This window comes from Thunnus thynnus, chromosome 9, assembly GCF_963924715.1.
Source record: "Thunnus thynnus chromosome 9, fThuThy2.1, whole genome shotgun sequence".
Taxonomy (NCBI): domain Eukaryota; kingdom Metazoa; phylum Chordata; class Actinopteri; order Scombriformes; family Scombridae; genus Thunnus; species Thunnus thynnus.
In genome coordinates this window covers 7204647-7210681 of record NC_089525.1, presented here as the reverse complement: position 1 = coordinate 7210681, position 6035 = coordinate 7204647, and positions in this window count along the sequence as shown.

Sequence of the window (6035 nt, the reverse complement as noted above, 5' to 3'; positions counted from 1 at the left end):
ATTTACATTAACTGTCACTTTTCTGACTTCTCCACTTTACTCCCTCTTTATTGCTCTCATTTTCTTGGGAGATATCACCCTCTCTCTTATAGGCAGCTTTCTTGTTTTGTTTTTTCCTCATTTAAAATTCTTTTTTACTTTTTCTCTCTCAGCATGGTAGACACCAATCTGTGAGTTTCTGATAGATAGAGATAATTAGTTTGCAGAGGAGGAAGGACAGCGAGCAAGGAGAGATAAAGATTGAGGGAGAAAGGAACAGGAAAGCGGGAGGAGTGGAAATAAGGAAGACAGAAAGTGAAGGCTATCAAATTTTTCACTGACTTTAATTGGAGAGAAAATCATTGCTCTGTGACTAAAGGTTGTGTTGAAAGTGGGACAACCAACATGGCAACTGAACACGTTTGACAGACTTAACTTTTTCGCTATAAAAAGGGAAATCCATGAATTTACTCTGTTTATCTCCACTTTGGGTTTTAGGCTCTCATTGCTGTGGTGTTTCTGAGCAGCAACCTCATCAATCAAACCGCATGGCCAGTAGTGTGTTGTAGCTTTTTATTGGCTTTTCTAGAAGTTTGATTTCACAAACAGTGCTATTTGCTGCTGAGAAACTTTAAAAACCTGGGCACCGCTGGCTTGACCCTGCAGCCTGTAGAGCAACTATCATCAACTGGGTAAGGGTTGAATTACTGTTTTAATCGACGAAGAAAATAGCAAAATGGACACTTGTTTCTATGAAAATATGACTTTGTGTATTACTTATAAAACTTAGTTCAAGTTAAGGAAGATCATAGTATCAGTAATTAAATGTTGAAAAAGTCACTGCGAATTTGATGAGACAAAACAAAACCTGTCATCTTCCGTTGCAAAGTCTTACTCTTTGTACACCCAGCCATCAACCTAGGTCACACCAGAAAGTGGCACAGTGATGTTCATCTGCTTGTCCTCACAACATACGTGGTGCTGGGCAGAAACATCACAATATCTCTCCAAGCTAGCTAGCTGCCAGCTTGCTCAGTTACTAACTAGACAATAAGTTCACACAGGTTATTCAAGAGATATATTCGTACCAACTTTGCCAGTAGACATCTGTGCAGCAAGTATGTCTCTTCCAAAACTCATTAGCCAGTGCAAATTGATTGATTGTGAATCATGTCATTTTTAAGATAAATAGCAAAATACACTTTTTTGGATGTTAGAAACCCAAAACCAACTGCATTTAAAGTCAAGACGTCTGAATCAATAGATTATTTATAGTTCATAGTACATTTAGGTTTAAAACAAATTACAGCTGTAGTGGGTAGCAGTGTTTGTCAGTAATCTTTGAAAAAAGTGTGCTGTGCAAGGGCATTCAATGTAGTGATGTAAGGGCACTCGATGGAGTGCTTATGCCCAATTTTTGTCTGATGTCTTTGTGCAGGAAGTGCAGAATCGCCAGGAGTGAATATATGGCACTGCAAACAAGCCACCAAGGCCAGAGGATGTTAAATTGGCTTGAAAAGACATAACTAATTTGGTGAATAGTTGGTCTGGCCTCTCAAGAACTGTAGTCCAATGCAGAGAGATTTAATGATGTAAGAAAGACAGCCAAACATAAGTTGGCAATAAATTGGAGAGACAGGTTGGTGACAGGAGGGGGGCATCCAACAGCCAAAATCTCACTGAAGAAGATACAGCTGCATGTAGCTCATCATCACAACAGTGTGGAAGGATCTGGTGGGGTGATTTGCATTTCTGGTAAGAAAAGTATGATCTTTTAAAAGTTGCAAAGCAAAACCTGTCAAAAAGTGAATAAAATGATCAGAGAAAATGATTTTTATTGTAGTGACAAAAATGACTTTCTACAGAAATGAGCCATAAAACTAAAAATAAAAACACTTTGTTCTGCTTCTCAACATGAGGGTGTGGTCATTAAGTTACACGATGAAGAGGAGTACAAAATCTAGATCAAACATGACACAAAATAATGTTCAACAACAGCCTTACTATGGATCAAGCAGGTCACCATCAGTGAGAATGAAAGAACTTGCAAACTGCAGATAGTAAATATATTTCCTTTGATTCTGAATTAGTGTGAATGCTTCATGTGATTGTGCATACTCACTATTGAAGTTTACTCACTAGTCTTGTAATGTCTCATCAACAGTAAATAATAAAACATGTAAATTTGAATAGAGGACCTTCCTCATACTCTGGGTGATTAAAAGATCAAAAAGTTATGTAATCAGAGATAAGTGTGTGCAGTGTCGTGCTGTCTTAATGTGGAAATTCAGATGACATTCTTTAGACTACCTGCATTTGTTCTAATGATTAAACTGATCCAGAAATTATTTCTTCCACCTCTGATTAGCTAAAATTGTGCATGGTGCATGATGGTGGGTGAGGCTTTGAGAGCACAGATTTAATCCACCATGTCAGAATTCTGCACATAGCTGACATACAAAAATCCATGTGCCAAAAAAAACAGATTTAAAAATTCTGAGTTACAATAAATAGGTCTACAAAATTGAGTGTATACACTTAAAAGTTTCTCAAGATTTCAACACTAATAATACACTTGTAATAATAAGTCATTACACTTGGGACAGATGTTTTATTTCCTTTTCACTTTTTGTTTTTTAACAAAATAACAAAAAAGGAGCTGGTCCTGATTTGCCGGCAAGAATTATATTTGTAGATGTGAAATAGAATATGACCCATGTAACCCCATCCCCCATAATCCTACTAATAATCTTTTCACACATTTTTTTTTTAAATGGGTTATTTAGAATAATTGTACTGGAAATTTTTAACTACAGTGAAGGTGTTTGAACAGGTTACTACATTTATAAATGAATTACCCAGTTTGAGGTAAGATGTGTGCACAAAATAAATCACAATTCATGGGGAAAAGGACAAATATTGATTCAGGTTGTACTGCTTACATTCCTGCCAGGAAATACAAATGTTGCTTCAGGAAAACTCTGGGTTAAACATTAACTATCATCCTAATTTGTCACAGATCATCAACCTGAAAATAATCTCCAGCATTACATAAGGACACAATAATGATAAATTAATAACATGACAGAACATGACAGAAGCTAGTAGAGGTGATTGATTGATTGTTAGTAGAAGGGTGACATTCATAATATATTCAGAACACAAATGTTTGTATTGGAAAAGCTGGTTATGTCAGTGTCTCATTTCCCAGTCATCTCATATTCTTTCTGCATACATGTATGTGTGTGTGCATGTGTGTGTGTGTTTTCACCTGCTTTTTTCCTCTGGATAAGTTGTGTTATGATCAGCAGACGTACATCACAGCCTGACAAGTCAAGCTACATCTGTGGGCGAGTGTACAAATGTCCTGACCTGTTTTGTCCCTCTGAATTAGGGATGTGATGACCAGCAGGATGACAACTTTAGCTACAGATCTGTGTGTGTGTGTGTGTGTGTCTGTGTGTGTGTTGTTCCTGTGTGGAGTGGAACATCTTATTTTCAAGCTTCATGTTATTTTTTCTCTGCATTGTCCTTTTTCTGCCTCATTTCCCTGTCATTTTTCACCTGAGAATTACCTCTTACTCCTATTTTCTTTTTTTATTCCTCTCTCCCTGCACCAGGTGGTGAAACATCACTGTAAAACAAGCCCTCCACACACACGTTTCTTCTTCTTGCCTTTCACGCCTGGCTGAGAGTATTTAGAACTTGCATCAGAGAGAAACTCAAGACAAGACAGGACTCTCACCCCCATCTTCCTCCCTGCTCCTCATGTCGCCCTGTAGGTGTCGAGCACTTTGTGAATCTACTGTTCAACTAATCGGGATGATTGCTATCCTCGTCCTTCCTCTCATGTGCTCTGCATGCCGTCGTGAACGAAACACACCCGGAGCGCCGATGATTCAGGTTGATGTCAGTTTGGAGCCAAGAAGAATGGCTTTGTCTATGTAGCTGTTGTTGATTTGTGCGTGTGTGTGTGTGTGTGTGTGTGAATGCACTTAAGGGTGAGCAAGGGTGCACATTTGTGTGTGAGCATGTGCACTTGCAGGTGTTAATTCCAGTGTGTACGGTGTGTAAGTGTGGGTGAATGACATCATCTGTGTTGGTGTGTGTGTGTATATGTGCGTGTGTGTGTGTGTGTGTGTGTGTGTGTGTTGTTCCTGCTATTGCAATTACAACAGCAACAAAAGGGATATTGTAAGCCGTGTTCATCAACACGCATACCAGATGCAACACCGAAAGATTTGACTGAATTTGAAATAATGTCTCTGTTTATAGCCTCCACAAACCAAGCTGCATCAGTGTGTGTGTGTGTGTGACTCAGTATCAGTGTGTCACGATTTCTCAGGGCTCAGAGTTCAGACACATTTCTGAATACCCAAAATTGCACCTTTTTAGAAATACATGTACAGGTCAGTCATTACCAGAACATGTTTTTGTCTGATTTTCTTAAGTTGATGCGGTCACAGTTCACCAAACCCAGTTAATAGCTTGTACTGATGGACAGATGATTCATTTTGAACATATCCATCAGACTACTTTTTGATGACATACTTTCAGACTTCTGAATCACATCTGGTCGATTTAAAAAGGTCAGGCCTGAATGGCTGTGTCCCCCAATTGTCGAAACAACCAAGTCAATCAAAGTGGGACCAAAGCTCATGACGTTATCAAGCTTTGTACCATAGCCACCAAAAATGCTTTTCTCTGACTGGCTGACTGTTCAATTCAATTCGATTCAATACAACTTTATTTATCCATGAAGGCAATTCGATTTTGGGCATAAGTAAAAACAGACAGGAAACAGACATATGCACAGACAGAAAGCTAAAGAGCTATTTGGGACTATGTTGGGCTGATGGAGCCCAATGATTGCATTAAAAGAAAATAATAAAAGTCATAATAAAATAAAGATAAAAATAAATAAATAAGGAAATAGTCCACATGGTAGATAGGCATTTAAGTATTTCATGTGCCAAACTTCAGATAGAGCACAGAGCATAGAGTTGTCCTTCAGTTCCTTGTTCATCAGGCGGATGGCTTCCAGAATGAACGATGCTTTGTGCCGCTCGGTGGAGCCCCTGGGGAGGCATTGGCAACACCCGATAGCGAACACCTGGAACTGGGGGTGAAGGACATGGGTATTATCCCCCATGATGTCATGGGCCTTTGCCCTGACCTACTGCTTATAGAATGAGGTAAGCTTTGGAGCGGCACTCCAGTGATTTTGGAACAGGTGTTCACTATATTTTGGAGACGGTTTCTATTTTTGACTGTGAGGGATGGAAATCAGCAAATGAAGGAGAAACACAGAATACTCTGGATGAAGGAACTGTTGAAGGTTTGTGGGATGGGTTTTTGGACAATGGATGAATTCAGTTTCCTTGGGAAGTATTGACGTTGGTGTGCTTTCTTGATTACGGCTTCTGTGTTTTGCTCAAACTTCAAGGTATTATCGAAGATGATACCAAGATATTTATACTGGTCCATAACATCCACCTCCTCACCGTGTATGACCACTGGGTCTGTCCTAGGGGGCGTCCTGAAATCACTGACCATCTCCTTGGTCTTGGTGACGTTCAAATCCAGCAGTGCATTGTCACATCACTCTATGTTAACTGTTGCCTGTTAAAATAGTGCAGGACACTGGTCAACAGCTAAACCATTGTAAGGTAAACACAAGTTACCATGACAGACAAAGGTATAAATATATGCGGTCTTCTGGGGTTGCCTGTATTATCTGAACTCATTTTGGTATTTGATTGTCGTGGTTTGTGTGATTATACCTTTGAATACAATACAGATATACAAATAATGAAAATATAATTTGAATTTAACAGCATGGGAACTCTTCTGGAAAGCAGAGATACTTTCTGTTTTTGTTTATTTTATTTTTTTAACTTTTATTCATTTATGTTAATTAATTTATATTTTGGTATTACGGTTCAAATATCTGACATGTAAGGAAAGGCTTTATTTTAAAAAGGGACTAAAAACTATTTGTCTTTTATATTATCCATCATAATCTCTATGTGTGTCTATACTGTTGGATGGTATTT